This window comes from Ambystoma mexicanum, unplaced genomic scaffold (assembly GCF_040938575.1).
Source record: "Ambystoma mexicanum isolate Mex_15411 unplaced genomic scaffold, UKY_AmexF1_1 Mex_scaf84, whole genome shotgun sequence".
NCBI lineage: Eukaryota > Metazoa > Chordata > Amphibia > Caudata > Ambystomatidae > Ambystoma > Ambystoma mexicanum.
The window spans coordinates 603151-628214 of NW_027182504.1; the positions used below are offsets into that span (position 1 = coordinate 603151).

At 35.5% G+C, this 25064-nt stretch overlaps 3 non-coding genes across 3 annotated transcripts; all 3 read right to left on the reverse strand.

Moving 5' to 3' along the window:
- Nucleotides 1–13994: 13994 nt before the first annotated feature.
- TRNAC-GCA (transfer RNA cysteine (anticodon GCA)) lies at nucleotides 13995–14066 on the reverse strand. The gene has a single exon. It is a non-coding gene; the product is annotated as a tRNA-Cys (tRNA).
- A 1833-nt stretch (nucleotides 14067–15899) lies between these two features.
- TRNAC-GCA (transfer RNA cysteine (anticodon GCA)) lies at nucleotides 15900–15971 on the reverse strand. Its single transcript has one exon. It is a non-coding gene; the product is annotated as a tRNA-Cys (tRNA).
- An 883-nt stretch (nucleotides 15972–16854) lies between these two features.
- On the reverse strand, nucleotides 16855–16926 carry TRNAC-GCA (transfer RNA cysteine (anticodon GCA)). The gene has a single exon. It is a non-coding gene; the product is annotated as a tRNA-Cys (tRNA).
- Between the last annotated feature and the right edge of the window lie 8138 nt (nucleotides 16927–25064).

Here is a 25064-nt window from a genome sequence, read left to right on the forward strand (position 1 = left end):
TTTATTAATTCAGTAATATGTACAAAGTGCAAGCAACATGCAATCACCATCAAAGCAATGCATTTTCAGCCACCAAACCCTCCTTATAAGTATATGGGATGCGAAGGATGTCCTTTATCTAGCTTGGTAAAATACAGTGAGGTTTCCATTGCAAGAATTCATACATTGCGTATCACATGTAGATCTTGGAACATGGAAAAAAAATCTTTTGTCAAATGCACAAATTCTGCAAAATGTAACTGCTTCTCTACTGCAGTTTGTTGATTTTGTGCTAAGCGCATAGTTAAACCCAATTGTTCATTGTTTTGTATATGAAATGATGATATATCCTATTGTTTCTTACAGTGCATTGGGTTGAAAAACATTTTAACAGGATCTATTGAAGAGGGTATATGGTTATGAAACAGGGACTTCATGAAAAGCACTCCTACGCTCTACCACTGACATAAACCCTTGAATGCTGAAAACTGCCCTTTTTTAAAAAGGTGATAGAGTGGGTGACTGTATGGAACTTGTAGAACTAATGACATCAGTGCACCTCTGGTCATTTGTACAAATTAATACATTTCATTAAGGGCATATTATTGGTTTCCACCACAGTTTTATAACATTCATATGAGCTTCCAATGGACTATTTCAAACTGATAATATCACCAGTAGAACTTGGGTGAATGTAAAACACAGCTTGTATCATATGACGAAATCCTAAACAGTTTCATGGTGTTTACCCTATGTTTCAGGAGATGATCAGGAGTATTTCAAATGTAGAAATGTGTTGCTCATTACATCAAATGCTAAGATTGTAAATGTTTTTTTTCTACAGGTAAAATAGTTGAACAAAGGGGCACCCAGATTTGAACTAGAGACCACTTGATCTGCAGTCAAATGCTCTACCACTGAGCTATACCCCCCGTTCTGAAAAGTTCACCTTTATTAATTCAGGAATATGTACAAAGTGGAAGCAACATGCAATCACCCTCAAAGCAATGCATTTTCAGCCACCAAACCCTCCTTATAAGTGTAAGGGGTACAAAAGATGTCCTTTATCTGCCTTGGTAAAATACAGTGAGGTTTCCATTGCAAGAATTCATACATTTCGTATCACATGTAGATCTTGGAACATGGAAAAAAAAACTTTTGTCAAATGCACAAATTCTGCAAAACGTAACTGCTTCTCTACTGCAGTTTGTTGATTTTGTGCTAAGAGCATAGTTAAACCCAATTGTTCATTGTTTTTTATATGAAATGATGATATATCCTATTGTTTCTTATAGTACATTGGGTTGAAAAACATTTTAACAGGATGTATTGACGAGGGTATATGGTTATGAAACAGGGACTTCTTGAACTGCACTCCTACGCTCTACCATTGAGTTAAACCCTTGAATGCTGAAAACTGCCCTTTTTTAAAAAGGTGATAGAGTGGGTGACTGTATGGAACTTGTAGAACTAATGACATCAGTGCACTTCTGGTCAGCTGTACAAATTAATACATGTCATTAAGAGCATATCATTGGTTTCCACCACAGTTTTATAACATTCATATGAGCTTCCAATGGACTATTTCAAACTGATAATATCACCAGTAGAACTTGGGTGAATGTAAAACACAGCTTGTATCATATGAAGAAATCCTAAACAGTTTCATGGTGTTTACCCTATGTTTCAGGAGATGATCAGGAGTATTTCAAATGTAGAAATGTGTTGCTCATTACATTAAATGCAAAGATTGTAAATGTTTTCTTCAATTTATTTAATTAAAATAATATTTCTACAGGTAAAACAGTTGAACAAGGGGGCACCCAGATTTGAAATAGGGACCTCTTGATCTGCAGTCAAATGCTCTACCACTGAGCTATACCCCACCTCTGAAAAGTTCACCTTTATTAATTCAGTAATATGTACAAAGTGCAAGCAACATGCAATCACCATCAAAGCAAACCATTTTCAGCCACCAAACCCTCCTTATAAGTATATGCGGTGTGAAGGATGCCCTTTATCTGCCTTGGTAAAATACAGTGAGGTTTACATTGCAAGAATTCATACATTTCGTATCACATGTAGATCTTGGAACATGGAAAAAAAAACTTTTGTCAAATGCACAAATTCTGCAAAACGTAACTGCTTCTCTACTGCAGTTTGTTGATTTTGTGCTAAGAGCATAGTTAAACCCAATTGTTCATTGTTTTTTATATGAAATGATGATATATCCTATTGTTTCTTACAGTGCATTGGGTTGAAAAACATTTTAACAGGATCTATTGATGAGGGTATATGGTTATGAAACAGGAACTTCTTGAACTGTACTCCTACGCTCTACCACTGAGTTAAACCCTTGAATGCTGAAAACTGCCCTTTTTTAAAAAGGTGATAGAGTGGGTGACTGTATGGAACTTGTAGAACTAATGACATCAGTGCACTTCTGGTCAGCTGTACAAATTAATACATTTCATTAAGGGCATATTATTGGTTTCCACCACAGTTTTATAACATTCATATGAGCTTCCAATGGACTATTTCAAACTGATAATATCACCAGTAGAACTTGGGTGAATGTAAAATACAGCTTGTATCATATGAAGAAATCCTAAACAGCTTAATGGTGTTTACCCTAGGTTTCAGGTGATGATAAGGAGTATTTCAAATGTGGAAATGTGTTGCTCATTACATCAAATGCTAAGATTGTAAATGTTTTTTTCTATAGGTAAAACAGTTGAACAAGGGGGCACCCAGATTTGAACTAAGGACCTCTTGATCTGCAGTCACATGCTCTACCACTGAGCTATACTCCCAGTTCTGAAAACTTTACCTTTATTAATTCAGTAATATGTACAAAGTGCAAGCAACATGCAATCACCCTCAAAGCAATGCATTTTCAGCCACCAAACCCTCCTTATAAGTATAAGGGGTACAAAAGATGTCCTTTATCTGCCTTGGTAAAATACAGTGAGGTTTCCATTGCAAGAATTCATACATTTCGTATCACATGTAGATCTTGGAACATGGAAAAAAAAACTTTTGTCAAATGCACAAATTCTGCAAAACATAACTGCTTCTCTACTGCAGTTTGTTGATTTTGTGCTAAGAGCATAGTTAAACCCAATTGTTCATTGTTTTTATATGAAATGATGATATATCCTATTGTTTCTTACAGTACATTGGGTTGAAAAACATTTTAACAGGATGTATTGACGAGGGTATATGGTTATGAAACAGGGACTTCTTGAAAAGCACTCCTACGCTCTACCACTGATATAAACCCTTGAATGCTGAAAACTGCCCTTTTTTAAAAAGGTGATAGAGTGGGTGACTGTATGGAACTTGTAGAACTAATGACATCAGTGCACTTCTGGTCAGGTGTACAAATTAATACATTTCATTAAGGGCATATTATTGGTTTCCACCACAGTTTTATAACATTCATATGAGCTTCCAATGGACTATTTCAAACTAATCATATCACCAGTAGAACTTGGGTGAATGTAAAACACAGCTTGTATCATATGAAGAAATCCTAAACAGCTTAATGGTGTTTACCCTATGTTTCAGGTGATGATCAGGAGTATTTCAAATGTAGAAATGTGTTGCTCATTACATAAAATGCTAAGATTGTAAATGTTTACTTCAATTTATTTAATTAAAAAAATATTTCTACAGGTAAAACAGTTGGACAAGGGGGCACCCAGATTTGAACTAGAGACCTCTTGATCTGCAGTCAAATGTTCTACCACTGAGCTATACCCCCAGTTCTGAAAAGTTCACCTTTATTAATTCAGTAATATGTACAAAGTGCAAGCAAGATGCAATCACCATCAAAGCAAAGCATTTTCAGCCACCAAACCCTCCTTATAAGTATATGCGGTGCGGAGGATGTCCTTTATCTGCCTTGGTAAAATACAGTGAGGTTTCCATTGCAAGAATTCATACATTTCGTATCACATGTAGATCTTGGAACATGGAAAAAAAAACTTTTGTCAAATGCAAAAATTCTGCAAAATGTAACTGCTTCTCTACTGCAGTTTGTTGATTTTGTGCTAAGAGCATAGTTAAACCCAATTGTTCATTGTTTTGTATATGAAATGATGATATATCCTATTGTTTCTTACAGTGCATTGGGTTGAAAAACATTTTAACAGGATCTATTGAAAAGGGTATATGGTTATGAAACAGGGACTTCTTGAAAAGCACTCCTACGCTCTACCACTGACATAAACCCTTGAATGCTGAAAACTGCCCTTTTTTAAAAAGGTGATAGAGTGGGTGACTGTATGGAACTTGTAGAACTAATGACATCAGTGCACTTCTGGTCAGGTGTACAAATTAATACATTTCATTAAGGGCATATTATTGGTTTCCACCACAGTTTTATAACATTCATATGAGCTTCCAATGGACTATTTCAAACTAATCATATCACCAGTAGAATTTGGGTGAATGTAAAACACAGCTTGATTCATATGAAGAAATCCTAAACAGCTTAATGGTGTTTACCCTATGTTTCAGGAGATGATCAGGAGTATTTCAAATGTAGAAATGTGTTCCTCATTACATCAAATGCTAAGATTGTAAATGTTTTTTTTCTACAGGTAAAACAGTTGAACAAGGGGGCACCCAGATTTGAACTAGAGACCACTTGATCTGCAGTCAAATGCTGTACCACTGAGCTATACCCCCAGTTCTGAAAAGTTCACCTTTATTAATTCAGGAATATGAACAAAGTGGAAGCAACATGCAATCACCCTCAAAGCAATGCATTTTCAGCCACCAAACCCTCCTTATAAGTATAAGGGGTACAAAAGATGTCCTTTATCTGCCTTGGTAAAATACAGTGAGGTTTCCATTGCAAGAATTCATACATTTCGTATCACATGTAGATCTTGGAACATGGAAAAAAAACTTTTGTCAAATGCACAAATTCTGCAAAACGTAACTGCTTCTCTACTGCAGTTTGTTGATTTTGTGCTAAGAGCATAGTTAAACCCAATTGTTCATTGTTTTTTATATGAAATGATGATATATCCTATTGTTTCTTACAGTACATTGGGTTGAAAAACATTTTAACAGGATGTATTGACGAGGGTATATGGTTATGAAACAGGGACTTCTTGAACTGCACTCCTACGCTCTACCATTGAGTTAAACCCTTGAATGCTGAAAACTGCCCTTTTTTAAAAAGGTGATAGAGTGGGTGACTGTATGGAACTTGTAGAACTAATGACATCAGTGCACTTCTGGTCAGCTGTACAAATTAATACATTTCATTAAGAGCATATTATTGGTTTCCACCACAGTTTTATAACATTCATATGAGCTTCCAATGGACTATTTCAAACTAATCATATCACCAGTAGAACTTGGGTGAATGTAAAACACAGCTTGTATCATATGAAGAAATCCTAAACAGTTTCATGGTGTTTACCCTATGTTTCAGGAGATGATCAGGAGTATTTCAAATGTAGAAATGTGTTGGTCATTACATAAAATGCTAAGATTGTAAATGTTTTCTTCAATTTATTTAATTAAAATAATATTTCTACAGGTAAAACAGTTGAACAAGGGGGCACCCAGATTTAAACTAGGGACCTCTTGATCTGCAGTCAAATGCTCTACCACTGAGCTATACCCCTGGTTCTGAAAAGGTCACCTTTATTAATTCAGTAATATGTACAAAGTGCAAGCAACCATCAAAGCAAAGCATTTTCAGCCACCAAACCCTCCTTATAAGTATATGCAGTGCGAAGGATGTCCTTTATCTGCCTTGGTAAAATACAGTGAGGTTTCCATTGCAAGAATTCATACATTTCGTATCACATGTAGATCTTGGAACATGGAAAAAAAATCTTTTGTCAAATGCAAAAATTCTGCAAAATGTAACTGCTTCTCTACTGCAGTTTGTTGATTTTGTGCTAAGAGCATAGTTAAACCCAATTGTTCATTGTTTTGTATATGAAATGATGATATATCCTATTGTTTCTTACAGTGCATTGGGCTGAAAAACATTTTAACAGGATCTATTGAAAAGGGTATATGGTTATGAAACAGGGACTTCTTGAAAAGCACTCCTACACTCTACCACTGACATAAACCCTTGAATGCTGAAAACTGCCCTTTTTTAAAAAGGTGATAGAGTGGGTGACTGTATGGAACTTGTAGAACTAATGACATCAGTGCACTTCTGGTCAGGTGTACAAATTAATACATTTCATTAAGGGCATATTATTGGTTTCCACCACAGTTTTATAACATTCATATGAGCTTCCAATGGACTATTTCAAACTGATAATATCACCAGTAGAACTTGGGTGAATGTAAAACACAGCTTGTATCATATGACGAAATCCTAAACAGTTTCATGGTGTTTACCCTATGTTTCAGGAGATGATCAGGAGTATTTCAAATGTAGAAATGTGTTGCTCATTACATCAAATGCTAAGATTGTAAATGTTTTTTTTCTACAGGTAAAATAGTTGAACAAAGGGGCACCCAGATTTGAACTAGAGACCACTTGATCTGCAGTCAAATGCTCTACCACTGAGCTATACCCCCGTTCTGAAAAGTTCACCTTTATTAATTCAGGAATATGTACAAAGTGGAAGCAACATGCAATCACCCTCAAAGCAATGCATTTTCAGCCACCAAACCCTCCTTATAAGTATAAGGGGTACAAAAGATGTCCTTTATCTGCCTTGGTAAAATACAGTGAGGTTTCCATTGCAAGAATTCATACATTTCGTATCACATGTAGATCTTGGAACTGGAAAAAAAAACTTTTGTCAAATGCACAAATTCTGCAAAACGTAACTGCTTCTCTACTGCAGTTTGTTGATTTTGTGCTAACAGCATAGTTAAACCCAATTGTTCATTGTTTTTTATATGAAATGATGATATATCCTATTGTTTCTTACAGTACATTGGGTTGAAAAACATTTTAACAGGATGTATTGACGAGGGTATATGGTTATGAAACAGGGACTTCTTGAACTGCACTCCTACGTTCTACCATTGAGTTAAACCCTTGAATGCTGAAAACTGCCCTTTTTTAAAAAGGTGATAGAGTGGGTGACTGTATGGAACTTGTAGAACTAATGACATCAGTGCACTTCTGGTCAGCTGTACAAATTAATACATTTCATTAAGAGCATATCATTGGTTTCCACCACAGTTTTATAACATTCATATGAGCTTCCAATGGACTATTTCAAACTGATCATATCACCAGTAGAACTTGGGTGAATGTAAAACACAGCTTGTATCATATGAAGAAATCCTAAACAGTTTCATGGTGTTTACCCTATGTTTCAGGAGATGATCAGGAGTATTTCAAATGTAGAAATGTGTTGCTCATTACATTAAATGCTAAGATTGTAAATGTTTTCTTCAATTTATTTAATTAAAATAATATTTCTACAGGTAAAACAGTTGAACAAGGGGGCACCCAGATTTGAACTAGGGACCTCTTGATCTGCAGTCAAATGCTCTACCACTGAGCTATACCCCACCTCTGAAAAGTTCACCTTTATTAATTCAGTAATATGTACAAAGTACAAGCAACATGCAATCACCATCAAAGCAAACCATTTTCAGCCACCAAACCCTCCTTATAAGTATATGCGGTGCGAAGGATGCCCTTTATCTGCCTTGGTAAAATACAGTGAGGTTTCCATTGCAAGAATTCATACATTTCGTATCACATGTAGATCTTGGAACATGGAAAAAAAAACTTTTGTCAAATGCACAAATTCTGCAAAACGTAACTGCTTCTCTACTGCAGTTTGTTGATTTTGTGCTAAGAGCATAGTTAAACCCAATTGTTCATTGTTTTTTATATGAAATGATGATATATCCTATTGTTTCTTAATGTGCATTGGGTTGAAAAACATTTTAACAGGATCTATTGATGAGGGTATATGGTTATGAAACAGGAACTTCTTGAACTGTACTCCTACGCTCTACCACTGAGTTAAACCCTTGAATGCTGAAAACTGCCCTTTTTTAAAAAGGTGATAGAGTGGGTGACTGTATGGAACTTGTAGAACTAATGACATCAGTGCACTTCTGGTCAGCTGTACAAATTAATACATTTCATTAAGGGCATATTATTGGTTTCCACCACAGTTTTATAACATTCATATGAGCTTCCAATGGACTATTTCAAACTGATAATATCACCAGTAGAACTTGGGTGAATGTAAAACACAGCTTGTATCATATGAAGAAATCCCAAACAGTTTCATGGTGTTTACCCTATGTTTCAGGAGATGATCAGGAGTATTTCAAATGTAGAAATGTGTTGCTCATTACATCAAATGCTAAGATTGTAAATGTTTTTTTCTATAGGTAAAACAGTTGAACAAGGGGGCACCCAGATTTGAACTAGGGACTTCTTGACCTGCAGTCAAATGCTCTACCACTGAGCTATACCCCACCTCTGAAAAGTTCACCTTTATTAATTCAGTAATATGTACAAAGTACAAGCAACATGCAATCACCATCAAAGCAAACCATTTTCAGCCACCAAACCCTCCTTATAAGTATATGCGGTGCGAACGATGCCCTTTATCTGCCTTGGTAAAATACAGTGAGGTTTCCATTGCAAGAATTCATACATTTCGTATCACATGTAGATCTTGGAACATGGAAAAAAAAACTTTTGTCAAATGCACAAATTCTGCAAAATGTAACTGCTTCTCTACTGCAGTTTGTTGATTTTGTGCTAAGGGCATAGTTAAACCCAATTGTTCATTGTTTTGTATATGAAATGATGATATATCCTATTGTTTCTTACAGTGCATTGGGTTGAAAAACATATTAACAGGATCTATTGAAGAGGGTATATGGTTATGAAACAGGGACTTCTTGAAAATCACTCCTACGCTCTACCACTGACATAAACCCTTGAATGCTGAAAACTGCCCTTTTTTAAAAAGGTGATAGAGTGGGTGACTGTATGGAACTTGTAGAACTAATGACATCAGTGCACCTCTGGTCATTTGTACAAATTAATACATTTCATTAAGGCCATATTATTGGTTTCCACCACAGTTTTATAACATTCATATGAGCTTCCAATGGACTATTTCAAACTGATAATATCACCAGTAGAACTTGGGTGAATGTAAAACACACCTTGTATCATATGACGAAATCCTAAACAGTTTCATGGTGTTTACCCTATGTTTCAGGAGATGATCAGGAGTATTTCAAATGTAGAAATGTGTTGCTCATTACATGAAATGCTAAGATTGTAAATGTTTACTTCAATTTATTTAATTAAAAAAATATTTCTACAGGTAAAACAGTTGGACAAGGGGGCACCCAGATTTGAACTAGGGACCTTTTGATCTACAGTGAAATGCTCTACCACTGAGCTATGCCCCCATTTCTGAAATGTTCACCTTTATTTATTCAGTAATATGTACAAAGTGGAAGCAGCATGCAATCACCATCAAAGCAATGCATGTTCAGCCACCAAACCCTCCTTATAAGTATCAGGGGTGCGAAGGATGTCCTTTATCTGCCTTGGTAAAATACAGTGAGGTTTCCATTGCAAGAATTCATACATTTCGTATCACATGTAGATCTTGGAACATGGAAAAAAAATCTTTTGTCAAATGCACAAATTCTGCAAAATGTAACTGCTTCTCTACTGCAGTTTGTTTAGTTTGTGCTAAGAGCATAGTTAAACCCAATTGTTCATTGTTTTGTATATGAAATGATGATATATCCTATTGTTTCTTACAGTGCATTGGGTTGAAAAACATTTTAACAGGATTTATTGAAGAGGGTATATGGCTATGAAACAGGGACTTCTTGAACTACACTCTTACGCTCTACCACTGACATAAACCCTTGAATGTTGAAAACTGCCCCTTTTAAAAAGGTGATAGAGTGGGTGACTCTATGGAACTTGTAGAACTAATGACATCAGTGCACTTCTGGTCAGCTGTACAAATTAATACATTTCATTAAGGGCATATTATTGGTTTCCACCACAGTTTTATAACATTCATATGAGCTTCCAATGGACTATTTCAAACTGATCATATCACCAGTAGAACTTGGGTGAATGTAAAACACAGCTTGTATCATATGAAGAAATCCTAAACAGCTTAATGGTGTTTACCCTATGTTTCAGGTGATGATCAGGAGTATTTGAAATATAGAAATGTGTTGCTCATTACATAAAATGCTAAGATTGTAAATGTTTACTTCAATTTATTTCATTAAAAAAATATTTCTACAGGTAAAACAGTTGGACAAGGGAGCACCCAGATTTGAACTAGGGACTTTTTGATCTGCAGTGAAATGCTCTACCCCTGCCCTATATCCCCATTTCCGAAATATTCACCTTTATTTATTCAGTAATATGTACAAAGTGGAAGCAACATGCAATCACCATCAAAGCAATGCATTTTCAGCCACCAAACCCTCCTTATAAGTATAAGGGTTACAAAAGATGTCCTTTATCTGCCTTGGTAAAATACAGTGAGGTTTCCATTGCAAGAATTCATACATTTCGTATCACATGTAGATCTTGGAACATGGAAAACAATCTTTTGTCAAATGCACAAATTCTGCAAAATGTAACTGCTTCTCTACTGCAGTTTGTTGATTTTGTGCTAAGAGTATAGTTAAACCCAATTGTTCATTGTTTTGTATATGAAATGATGATATATCCTATTGTTTCTTACAGTGCATTGGGTTGAAAAACATTTTAGCAGGATCTATTGAAGAGGGTATATGGTTATGAAACAGGGACTTCTTGAACTACACTACTACGCTCTACCACTGAGTTAAACCCTTGAATGCTGAAAACTGCCCTTTTTTAAAAAGGTGATAGAGTGGGTGACTGTATGGAACTTGTAGAACGAATGACATCAGTGCACTTCTGGTCAGCTGTACAAATTAATACATTTCATTAAGGGCATATTATTGGTTTCCACCACAGTTTTATAACATTCATATGAGCTTCCAATGGACTATTTCAAACTGATAATATCACCAGTAGAATTTGGGTGAATGTAAAACACAGCTTGTATCATATGAAGAAATCCTAAACAGCTTAATGGTGTTTACCCTATGTTTCAGGTGATGATCAGGAGTATTTCAAATGTGGAAATGTGTTGCTCATTACATCAAATGCTAAGATTGTAAATGTTTTTTTCTATAGGTAAAACAGTTGAACAAGTGGGCACCCAGATTTGAACTAGGAACCTCTTGATCTGCAGTCAAATGCTCTACCACTGAGCTATACTCCCCGTTCTGAAAAGATCACCTTTATTAATTCAGTAATATGTACAAAGTGCAAGCAACATGCAATCACCATCAAAGCAATGCATTTTCAGCCACCAAACCCTCCTTATAAGTATATGGGATGCGAAGGATGTCCTTTATCTACCTTGGTAAAATACAGTGAGGTTTCCATTGCAAGAATTCATAAATATCGTATCACATGTAGATCTTGGAACATGGAAAAAAAATCTTTTGTCAAATGCACAAATTCTGCAAAATGTAACTGCTTCTCTACTGCAGTTTGTTGATTTTGTGCTAAGCGCATAGTTAAACCCAATTGTTCATTGTTTTGTATATGAAATGATGATATATCCTATTGTTTCTTACAGTGCATTGGGTTGAAAAACATTTTAACAGGATCTATTGAAGATGGTATATGGTTATGAAACAGGGACTTCTTGAAAAGCACTCCTATGCTCTACCACTGACATAAACCCTTGAATGCTGAAAACTGCCCTTTTTTAAAAAGGTGATAGAGTGGGTGACTGTATGGAACTTGTAGAACTAATGACATCAGTGCACCTCTGGTCATTTGTACAAATTAATACATTTCATTAAGGGCACATTATTGGTTTCCACCACAGTTTTATAACATTCATATGAGCTTCCAATGGACTATTTCAAACTGATAATATCCCCAGTAGAACTTGGGTGAATGTAAAACACAGCTTGTATCATATGACGAAATCCTAAACAGTTTCATGGTGTTTACCCTATGTTTCAGGAGATGATCAGGAGTATTTGAAATGTAGAAATGTGTTCCTCATTACATCAAATGCTAAGATTGTAAATGTGTTTTTCTACAGGTAAAACAGTTGAACAAGGGGGCACCCAGATTTGAACTAGAGACCACTTGATCTGCAGTCAACTGCTGTACCACTGAGCTATACCCCCAGTTCTGAAAAGTTCACCTTTATTAATTCAGGAATATGAACAAAGTGGAAGCAACATGCAATCACCCTCAAAGCAATGAATTTTCAGCCACCAAACCCTCCTTATAAGTATAAGGGGTAGAAAAGATGTCCTTTATCTGCCTTGGTAAAATACTGTGAGGTTTCCATTGCAAGAATTCATACATTTCGTATCACATGTAGATCTTGGAACATGGAAAAAAAATGTTTGTCAAATGCACCAATTCTGCAAAACGTAACTACTTCTCTACTGCAGTTTGTTGATTTTGTGCTAAGAGCATAGTTAAACCCAATTGTTCATTGTTTTTTATATGAAATGATGATATATCCTATTGTTTCTTACAGTACATTGGGTTGAAAAACATTTTAACAGGATGTATTGATGAGGGTATATGGTTATGAAACAGGGACTTCTTGAACTGCACTCCTACGCTCTACCACTGACATAAACCCTTGAATGTTGAAAACTGCCCTTTTTTAAAAAGGTGATAGAGTGGGTGACTGTATGGAACTTGTAGAACTAATGACATCAGTGCACTTCTGGTCATCTCTACAAATTAATACATTTCATTAAGGGCATATTATTGGTTTCCAACACAGTTTTATAACCTTCATATGAGCTTCCAATGGACTATTTCAAACTGATAATATCACCAGTAGAACTTGGGTGAAAGTAAAACACAGCTTGTATCATATGAAGAAATCCTAAACAGTTTCATGGTGTTTCCCCTGTGTTTCAGGAGATGATCAGGAGTATTTCAAATGTAGAAATGTGTTGCTCATTACATCAAATGCTAAGATTGTAAATGTTTTTTTCTACAGGTAAAACAGTTGAACAAGAGGGCACCCAGATTTCAACTAGGGACCTCTTGATTTGCAGTCAAATGCTCTACCACTGAGATATACCCCCAATTTTGAAAAGTTCACCTTTATTAATTCAGTAATATGTACAAAGTGCAAGCAACATGCAATCACCATCAAAGCAATGCATTTTCAGCCACCAAACCCTCCTTATAAGTATATGGGGTGCGATGGATGTCCTTTATCTGCCTTGGTAAAATACAGTGAGGTTTCCATTGCAAGAATTCATACATTTCGTATCACATGTAGATCTTGCAACATGGAAAAAAATCTTTTGTCAAATGCACAAATTCTGCAAAATGTAACTGCTTCTCTACTGCAGTTTGTTGATTTTGTGCTAAGAGCATAGTTAAACCCAATTGTTCATTGTTTTGTATTTGAAATGATGATATATCCTATTGTTTCTTAAAATGCATTGGGTTGAAAAACATTTTAACAGGATCTATTGAAGAGGGTATATGGTTATGAAACAGGGACTTCTTGAAAAGCACTCCTACGCTCAACCACTGACATATACCCTTGAATGCTGAAAACTGCCCTTTTTTAAAAAGGTGATAGAGTGGGTGACTGTATGGAACTTGTAGAACTAATGACATCAGTGCACTTCTGGTCAGCTGTACAAATTAATACATTTCATTAAGGGCATATTATTGGTTTCCACCACAGTTTTATAACATTCATATGAGCTTCCAATGGACTATTTCAAACTGATCATATCACCAGTAGAACTTGGGTGAATGTAAAACACAGCTTGTATCATATGAAGAAATCCTAAACAGCTTAATGGTGTTTACCCTATGTTTCAGGTGATGATCAGGAGTATTTGAAATATAGAAATGTGTTGCTCATTACATAAAATGCTAAGATTGTAAATGTTTACTTCAATTTATTTCATTAAAAAAATATTTCTACAGGTAAAACAGTTGAACAAGGGGGCACCCAGATTTGAACTAGGGACCTCTTGATCTGCAGTCAAATGCTCTACCACTGAGCTATACCCCCAGTTCTGAAAAGTTCATCTTTATTAATTCAGTAATATGTACAAAGTGCAAGCAACATGCAATCACCATCAAAGCAAAGCATTTTCAGCCACCAAACCCTCCTTATAAGTATATGCGGTGCGAAGGATGTCCTTTATCTGCCTTGGTAAAATACAGTGAGGTTTCCATTGCAAGAATTCATACATTTCGTATCACATGTAGATCTTGGAACATGGAAAAAAAATCTTTTGTCAAATGCAAAAATTCTGCAAAATGTAACTGCTTCTCTACTGCAGTTTGTTGATTTTGTGCAAAGAGCATAGTTAAACCCAATTGTTCATTGTTTTGTATATGAAATGATGATATATCCTATTGTTTCTTACAGTGCATTGGGTTGAAAAACATTTTAACAGGATCTATTGAAAAGGGTATATGGTTATGAAACAGGGACTTCTTGAAAAGCACTCCTACGCTCTACCACTGACATAAACCCTTGAATGCTGAAAACTGCCCTTTTTGAAAAAGGTGATAGAGTGGGTGACTGTATGGAACTTGTAGAACTAATGACATCAGTGCACTTCTGGTCAGGTGTACAAATTAATACATTTCATTAAGGGCATATTATTGGTTTCCACCACAGTTTTATAAGATTCATATGAGCTTCCAATGGACTATTTCAAACTAATCATATCACCAGTAGAACTTGGGTGAATGTAAAACACAGCTTGTATCATATGAAGAAATCCTAAACAGCTTAATGGTGTTTACCCTATGTTTCAGATGATGATCAGGAGTATTTGAAATATAGAAATGTGTTGCTCATTACATAAAATGCTAAGATTGTAAATGTTTACTTCAATTTATTTCATTAAAAAAATATTTCTACAGGTAAAACAGTTGGACAAGGGGGCACCCAGATTTGAACTAGGGACCTTTTGATCTGCAGTGAAATGCTCTACCCCTGCCCTATACCCCCATTTCTGAAATATTCACCTTTATTTATTCAGTAATATGTACAAAGTGGAAGCAACATGCAATCACCATCAAAGCAATGCATTTTCAGCCACCAAACCCTCCTTATAAGTATATGCGGTGCGAAGGATGTCCTTTATCTGCCTTGGTAAAATACAGTGAGGTTTCCATTGCAAGAATTCATACATTTCGTATCACATGTAGATCTTGGAACATGGAAAAAAATCTTTTGTCAAATGCACAAATTCTGCAAAATGTAACTGCTTCTCTACTGCCGTTTGTTGATTTTGTGCTAAGAGTATAGTTAAACCCAATTGTTCATTGTTTTGTATATGAAATGATGATATATCCTATTGTTTCTTACAGTGCATTGGGTTGAAAAACATTTTAACAGGATCTATTGAAGAGGGTATATGGTTATGAAACAGGGACTTCTTGAACTACACTCCTACGCTCTACCACTGACAAAAACCCTTGAATGTTGAAAAGTGCCCTTTTTAAAAAGGTGATAGAGTGGGTGGCTGTATGGAACTTGTAGAACTAATGACATCAGTGCACTTCTGGTCAGCTGTACAAATTAATACATTTCATTAAGGGCATATTATTGGTTTCCACCACAGTTTTATAACATTCATATGAGCTTCCAATGGACTATTTCAAACTGATAATATAACCAGTAGAACTTGGGTGAATGTAAAACACAGCTTGTATCATATGAAGAAATCCTAAACAGTTTCATGGTGTTTACCCTATGTTTCAGGAGATGATCAGGAGTATTTCAAATGTAGAAATGTGTTGCTCATTACATGAAATGCTAAGATTGTAAATGTTTACTTCAATTTTTTTAATTGATAAATATTTCTACAGGTAAAACATTTGGACAAGGGGGCACCCAGATTTGAACTAGGGACCTCTTGATCTGCAGTCAAATGCTCTACCACTGAGCTATACTCCCAGTTCTGAAAAGTTCACCTTTATTAATTCAGTAATATGTACAAAGTGCAAGCAACATGCAATCACCATCAAAGCAATGCATTTTCAGCCACCAAACCCTCCTTATAAGTATATGGGATCCGAAGGATGTCCTTTATCTACCTTGGTAAAATACAGTGAGGTTTCCATTGCAAGAATTCATACATTTCGTATCACATGTAGATCTTGGAACATGGAAAAAAAAATCTTTTGTCAAATGCACAAATTCTGCAAAATGTAACTGCTTCTCTACTGCAGTTTGTTGATTTTGTGCTAAGCGCATAGTTAAACCCAATTGTTCATTGTTTTGTATATGAAATGATGATATATCCTATTGTTTCTTACAGTGCATTGTGTTGAAAAACATTTTAACAGGATCTATTGAAAAGGGTATATGGTTATGAAACAGGGACTTCTTGAAAAGCACTCCTACGCTCTACTACTGACATAAACCCTTGAATGCTGAAAACTGCCCTTTTTGAAAAAGGTGATAGAGTGGGTGACTGTATGGAACTTGTAGAACTAATGACATCAGTGCACTTCTGGTCAGGTGTACAAATTAATACATTTCATTAAGGGCATATTATTGGTTTCCACCACAGTTTTATAACATTCATATGAGCTTCCAATGGACTATTTCAAACTAATCATATCACCAGTAGAACTTGGGTGAATGTAAAACACAGCTTGTATCATATGAAGAAATCCTAAACAGCTTAATGGTGTTTACCCTATGTTTCAGATGATGATCAGGAGTATTTGAAATATAGAAATGTGTTGCTCATTACATAAAATGCTAAGATTGTAAATGTTTACTTCAATTTATTTCATTAAAAAAATATTTCTACAGGTAAAACATTTGGACAAGGGGGCACCCAGATTTGAACTAGGGACCTCTTGATCTGCAGTCAAATGCTCTACCACTGAGCTATACTCCCAGTTCAGAAAAGTTCACCTTTATTAATTCAGTAATATGTACAATGTGCAAGCAACATGCAATCACCATCAAAGCAATGCATTTTCAGCCACCAAACCCTCCTTATAAGTATATGGGATCCGAAGGATGTCCTTTATCTACCTTGGTAAAATACAGTGAGGTTTCCATTGCAAGAATTCATACATTTCGTATCACATGTAGATCTTGGAACATGGAAAAAAAATCTTTTGTCAAATGCACAAATTCTGAAAAATGTAACTGCTTCTCTACTGCAGTTTGTTGATTTTGTGCTAAGCGCATAGTTAAACCCAATTGTTCATTGTTTTGTATATGAAATGATGATATATCCTATTGTTTCTTACAGTGCATTGGGTTGAAAAACATTTTAACAGGATCTATTGAAGAGGGTATATGGTTATGAAACAGGGACTTCTTGAAAAGCACTCCTACGCTCTACCACTGACATAAACCCTTGAATGCCGAAAACTGCCTTTTTTAAAAAAGGTGATAGAGTGGGTGACTGTATGGAACTTGTAGAACTAATGACATCAGTGCACCTCTGGTCATTTGTACAAATTAGTACATTTCATTAAGGGCATATTATTGGTTTCCACCACAGTTTTATAACATTCATATGAGCTTCCAATGGACTATTTCAAACTGATAGTATCACCAGTAGAACTTGGGTGAATGTAAAACACAGCTTGTATCATATGACGAAATCCTAAACAGTTTCATGGTGTTTACCCTATGTTTCAGGAGATGATCAGGAGTATTTCAAATGTAGAAATGTGTTCCTCATTACATCAAATGCTAAGATTGTAAATGTTTTTTTTCTACAGGTAAAACAGTTGAACAAGGGGGCACCCAGATTTTAACTAGAGACCACTTGATCTGCAGTCAAATGCTGTACCACTGAGCTATACCCCCAGTTCTGAAACGGTCACCTTTATTAATTCAGGAATATGAACAAAGTGGAAGCAACATGCAATCACCCTCAAAGCAATACATTTTCAGCCACCAAACCCTCCTTATAAGTATAAGGGGTACAAAAGATGTCCTTTATCTGCCTTGGTAAAATACAGTGAGGTTTCCATTGCAAGAATTCATACATTTCGTATCACATGTAGATCTTGGAACATGGAAAAAAAAAACTTTTGTCAAATGCACAAATTCTGCAAAACGTAACTGCTTCTCTACTGCAGTTTGTTGATTTTGTGCTAAGAGCATAGTTAAACCCAATTGTTCATTGTTTTTTATATGAAATGATATATCCTATTGTTTCTTACAGTGCATTGGGTTGAAAAACATTTTAACAGGATCTATTGACGAGGGTATATGGTTATGAAACAGGGACTTCTTGAACTGCACTCCTACGCTCTACCACTGAGTTAAACCCTTGAATGCTTAAAACTGCCCTTTTTTAAAAAGGTGATTGAGTGGTGACTGTATGGAACTTGTAGAACTAATGACATCAGTGCACTTCTGGTCAGCTGTACAAATTAATACATTTCATTAAGGGCATATTATTGGTTTCCACCACAGTTTTATAACATTCATATGAGCTTCCAATGGACTATTTCAAACTGATAATATCACCAGTAGAACTTGGATGAATGTAAAACACAGCTTGTATCATATGAAGGAATCCTAAACAGTTTCATGGTGTTTACCCTATGTTTCAAGAGTATTTCAAATGTAGAAATGTGTTGCTCATTACATCAAATGCTAAGATTGTAAATGTTTTTTTCTACAGGTAAAACAGTTGAACAAGAGGGCACCCAGATTTCAACTAGGGACCTCTTGATTTGCAGTCAAATGCTCTACCACTGAGCTATACCCCCAATTTTGAAAAGTTCACCTTTATTAATTCAGTAATATGTACAAAGTGCAAGCAACATGCAATCACCATCAAAGCAATGCATTTTCAGCCACCAAACCCTCCTTATATGTATATGGGGTGCGATGGATTTCCTTTATCTGCCTTGGTAAAATACAGTGAGGTTTCCATTGCAAGAATTCATACATTTCGTATCACATGTAGATCTTGGAACATGGAAAAAAATCTTTTGTCAAATGCACAAATTCTGCAAAATGTAACTGCTTCTCTACTGCAGTTTGTTGATTTTGTGCTAAGAGCATAGTTAAACCCAATTGTTCATTGTTTTGTATTTGAAATGATGATATATCCTATTGTTTCTTAAAATGCATTGGGTTGAAAAACATTTTAACAGGATCTATTGAAGAGGGTATATGGTTATGAAACAGGGACTTCTTGAAAAGCACTCCTACGCTCAACCACTGACATAAACCCTTGAATGCTGAAAACTGCCCTTTTTTAAAAAGGTGATAGAGTGGGTGACTGTATGGAACTTGTAGAACTAATGACACCAGTGCACTTCTGGTCAGCTGTACAAATTAATACATTTCATTAAGGGCATATTATTGGTTTCCACCACAGTTTTATAACATTCATATGAGCTTCCAATGCACTATTTCAAACTAATCATATCACCAGTAGAACTTGGGTGAATGTACAACACAGCTTGTATCATATGAAGAAATCCTAAACAGCTTAATGGTGTTTACCCTATGTTTCAGGTGATGATCAGGAGTATTTCAAATGTAGAAATGTGTTGCTCATTGCATAAAATGCTAAGATTGTAAATGTTTACTTCAATTTATTTAATTAACAAAAATATTTCTACAGGTAAAACAGATAGATAAAGGAAGCACCCAGATTTGAACTAGGGACCTCTTGATCTGCAGTGAAATGCTCTACCCCTGAGCTATAACCCAATTTCTCAAATGTTCACCTTTATTTATTCAGTAATATGTACAAAGTGGAAACAACATGCAATCACCACCAAAGCAATGCATTTTCAGCTGCAACCAAACCCTCCTTATAAGTATAAGGGGTACAAAAGATGTCCTTTATCTGCCTTGGTAAAATACAGTGAGGTTTCCATTGCAAGAATTCATACATTTCGTACTACATGTAGATCTTGGAACATGGAAAAAAAAACTTTTGTCAAATGCACAAATTCTGCAAAACATAACTGCTTCTCTACTGCAGTTTGTTGATTTTGTGCTAAGAGCATAGTTAAACCCAATTGTTCATTGATTTTTATATGAAATGATGATATACCCTATTGTTTCTTACAGTACATTGGGTTGAAAAACATTTTAACAGGATCTTTTGACAAAGGTATATGGTTATGAAACAGGGACTTCTTGAACTGCACTCCTACGCTCTACCACTGAGTTAAACCCTTGAATGCTGAAAACTGCCCTTTTTTAAAAAGGTAATAGAGTGGGTGACTGTATGGAACTTGTAGAACTAATGACATCAGTGCACTTCTGGTCAGCTGTACAAATTAATACATTTCATTAAGGGCATATTATTGGTTTCCTCCACACTTTTATAACATTCATATGAGCTTCCAATGGACTATTTCAAACTGATAATATCACCAGTAGAACTTGGGTGAATGTAAAACACAGCTTGTATCATATGAAGGAATCCTAAACAGTTTCATGGTGTTTACCCTATGTTTCAAGAGTATTTCAAATGTAGAAATGTGTTGCTCATTACATCAAATGCTAAGATTGTAAATGTTTTTTTCTACAGGTAAAACAGTTGAACAAGAGGGCACCCAGATTTCAACTAGGGACCTCTTGATTTGCAGTCAAATGCTCTACCACTGAGCTATACCCCCAATTTTGAAAAGTTCACCTTTATTAATTCAGTAATATGTACAAAGTGCAAGCAACATGCAATCACCATCAAAGCAATGCATTTTCAGCCACCAAACCCTCCTTATATGTATATGGGGTGCGATGGATTTCCTTTATCTGCCTTGGTAAAATACAGTGAGGTTTCCATTGCAAGAATTCATACATTTCGTATCACATGTAGATCTTGGAACATGGAAAAAAATCTTTTGTCAAATGCACAAATTCTGCAAAATGTAACTGCTTCTCTACTGCAGTTTGTTGATTTTGTGCTAAGAGCATAGTTAAACCCAATTGTTCATTGTTTTGTATTTGAAATGATGATATATCCTATTGTTTCTTAAAATGCATTGGGTTGAAAAACATTTTAACAGGATCTATTGAAGAGGGTATATGGTTATGAAACAGGGACTTCTTGAAAAGCACTCCTACGCTCAACCACTGACATAAACCCTTGAATGCTGAAAACTGCCCTTTTTTAAAAAGGTGATAGAGTGGGTGACTGTATGGAACTTGTAGAACTAATGACATCAGTGCACTTCTGGTCAGCTGTACAAATTAATACATTTCATTAAGGGCATATTATTGGTTTCCACCACAGTTTTATAACATTCATATGAGCTTCCAATGCACTATTTCAAACTAATCATATCACCAGTAGAACTTGGGTGAATGTACAACACAGCTTGTATCATATGAAGAAATCCTAAACAGCTTAATGGCGTTTACCCTATGTTTCAGGTGATGATCAGGAGTATTTCAAATGTAGAAATGTGTTGCTCATTGCATAAAATGCTAAGATTGTAAATGTTTACTTCAATTTATTTAATTAACAAAAATATTTCTACAGGTAAAACAGATAGATAAAGGAAGCACCCAGATTTGAACTAGGGACCTCTTGATCTGCAGTGAAATGCTCTACCCCTGAGCTATAACCCAATTTCTCAAATGTTCACCTTTATTTATTCAGTAATATGTACAAAGTGGAAACAACATGCAATCACCACCAAAGCAATGCATTTTCAGCTGCAACCAAACCCTCCTTATAAGTATAAGGGGTACAAAAGATGTCCTTTATCTGCCTTGGTAAAATACAGTGAGGTTTCCATTGCAAGAATTCATACATTTCGTACTACATGTAGATCTTGGAACATGGAAAAAAAAACTTTTGTCAAATGCACAAATTCTGCAAAACATAACTGCTTCTCTACTGCAGTTTGTTGATTTTGTGCTAAGAGCATAGTTAAACCCAATTGTTCATTGATTTTTATATGAAATGATGATATATCCTATTGTTTCTTACAGTACATTGGGTTGAAAAACATTTTAACAGGATCTTTTGACAAAGGTATATGGTTATGAAACAGGGACTTCTTGAACTGCACTCCTACGCTCTACCACTGAGTTAAACCCTTGAATGCTGAAAACTGCCCTTTTTTAAAAAGGTAATAGAGTGGGTGACTGTATGGAACTTGTAGAACTAATGACATCAGTGCACTTCTGGTCAGCTGTACACATTAATACATTTCATTAAGGGCATATTATTGGTTTCCACCACAGTTTTATAACATTCATATGAGCTTCCAATGGACTATTTCAAACTGATAATATCCCCAGTAGAACTTGGGTGAATGTAAAACACAGCTTGTATCATATGAAGAAATCCTAAACAGTTTCATGGTGTTTACCGTATGTTTCAGGAGTATTTCAAATGTAGAAATGTGTTGCTCATTACATCAAATGCTAAGATTGTAAATGTTTTTTTCTACAGGTAAAACAGTTGAACAAGAGGGCACCCAGATTTGAACTAGGGACCGCTTGATCTGCGGTTAAATGCTCTACCACTGAGCTATACCCCCAATTTTGAAAAGTTGACCTTTATTAATTCAGTAATATGTACAAAGTGCAAGCAACATGCAATCACCATCAAAGCAATGCATTTTCAGCCACCAAACCCTCCTTATAAGTATATGGGGTGCGAAGGATGTCCTTTATCTGCCTTGGTAAAATACAGCGAGGTTTCCATTGCAAGAATTCATACATTTCGTATCACATGTAGATCTAGGAACATGGAAAAAAAATCTTTTGTCAAATGCACAAATTCTGCAAAATGTAACTGCTTCTCTACTGCAGTTTGTTGATTTTGTGCTAAGAGCATAGTTAAACCCAATTGTTCATTGTTTTGTATATGAAATGATGATATATCCTATTGTTTCTTAAAGTGCATTGGGTTGAAAAAACATTTTAACAGGATCTGTTGAAGAGGGTATATGGTTATGAAACAGGGACTTCTTGAACTGCACTCCTACGCTCTACCACTGAGTTAAACCCTTGAATGCTGAAAACTGCCCTTTTTTAAAAAGGTGATAGAGTGGGTGACTGTATGGAACTTGTAGAACTAATGACATCAGTGCACTTCTGGTCAGCTGTACAAATTAATACATTTCATTAAGGGCATATTATTGGTTTCCTCCACACTTTTATAACATTCATATGAGCTTCCAATGGACTATTTCAAACTGATAATATCACCAGTAGAACTTGGGTGAATGTAAAACACAGCTTGTATCATATGAAGAAATCCTAAACAGCTTAATGGTGTTTACCCTATGTTTCAGGTGATGATCAGGAGTATTTCAAATGTAGAAATGTGTTGCTCATTACATCAAATGCTAAGATTGTAAATGTTTTTTTCTACAGGTAAAACAGTTGAATAAGAGGTCAGCCAGATTTGAACTAAGGACCTCTTGATCTGCGGTTAAATGCTCTACCACTGATCTACACCGCCAGTTCCGAAAAGTTCATCTTTATTTATTCAGTAATATGTACAAAGTGGAAGCAACATGCAATCACCATCAAAGCAATGCATGTTCAGCCACCAAACCCTCCTTATAAGTATAAGGGGTGTGAAGGATGTCCTTTATCTGCCTTGGTAAAATACAGTGAGGTTTCCATTGCAAGAATTCATACATTTCGTATCACATGTAGATCTTGGAACATGGAAAAAAAATCTTTTGTCAAATGCACACATTCTGCAAAATGTAACTGCTTCTCTACTGCAGTTTGTTGATTTTGTGCTAAGAGCATAGTTAAACCCAATTGTTCATTGTTTTGTATATGAAATGATGATATATCCTATTGTTTCTTACAGTGCATTGGGTTGAAAAACATTTTAACAGGATCTATTGAAGAGGGTATATGGTTATGAAACAGGGACTTCTTGAACTACACTCCTACGCTCTACCACTGACATAAACCCTTCAATGTTGAAAACTGCCCTTTTTTAAAAATGTGATAGAGTGGGTGACTCTATGGAACTTGTAGAACTAATGACATCAGTGCACTTCTGGTCAGCTGTACAAATTAATACATTTCATTAAGGGCATATTATTGGTTTCCACCACAGTTTTATAACATTCATATGAGCTTCCAATGGACTATTTTAAACTGGTCATATCACCAGTAGAACTTGGGTGAATGTAAAACACAGCTTGTATCACATGAAGAAATCCTAAACAGCTTAATGGTGTTTACCCTATGTTTCAGGTGATGATCAGGAGTATTTCAAATGTAGAAATGTGTTGCTCATTACATAAAATGCTAAGATTGTAAATGTTTACTTCAATTTATTTAATTAAAAAAATATTTCTACAGGTAAAGCAGTTGGACAAGGGGGCACCCGGATTTGAACTAGGGCCTTCTTGATCTGCAGTGAAATGCTCTACCCCTGAGCTATAACCCCATTTCTGAAATGTTCACCTTTATTTATTCAGTAATATGTATAAAGTGGAAGCAACATGCAATCACCATCAAAGCAATTCATTTTCAGCCACCAAACCCTCCTTATACGTATAAGGGGTACAAAAGATGTCCTTTATCTGTCTTGGTAAAATACAGTGAGGTTTCCATTGCAAGAATTCATACATTCCGTATCACATGTAGATCTTGGAACATGGAAAAAAAACTTTTGTCAAATGCACAAATTCTGCAAAACGTAACTACTTCTCTACTGCAGTTTGTTGATTTTGTGCTAAGAGCATAGTTAAACCCAATTGTTCATTGTTTTTTATATGAAATGATATATCCTATTGTTTCTTACAGTGCATTGGGTTGAAAAACATTTTAACAGGATCTATTGAAGAGGGTATATGGTTATGAAACAGGGACTTCTTGAAAAGCACTCCTACGCTCTACCACTGACATAAACCCTTGAATGCTGAAAACTGCCCTTTTTTAAAAAGGTGATAGAGTGGGTGACTGTATGGAACTTGTAGAACTAATGACATCAGTGCACTTCTGGTCAGCTGTACAAATTAATACATTTCATTAAGGGCATATTATTGGTTTCCACCACAGTTTTATAACATTCATATGAGCTTCCAATGGACTATTTCAAACTAATCA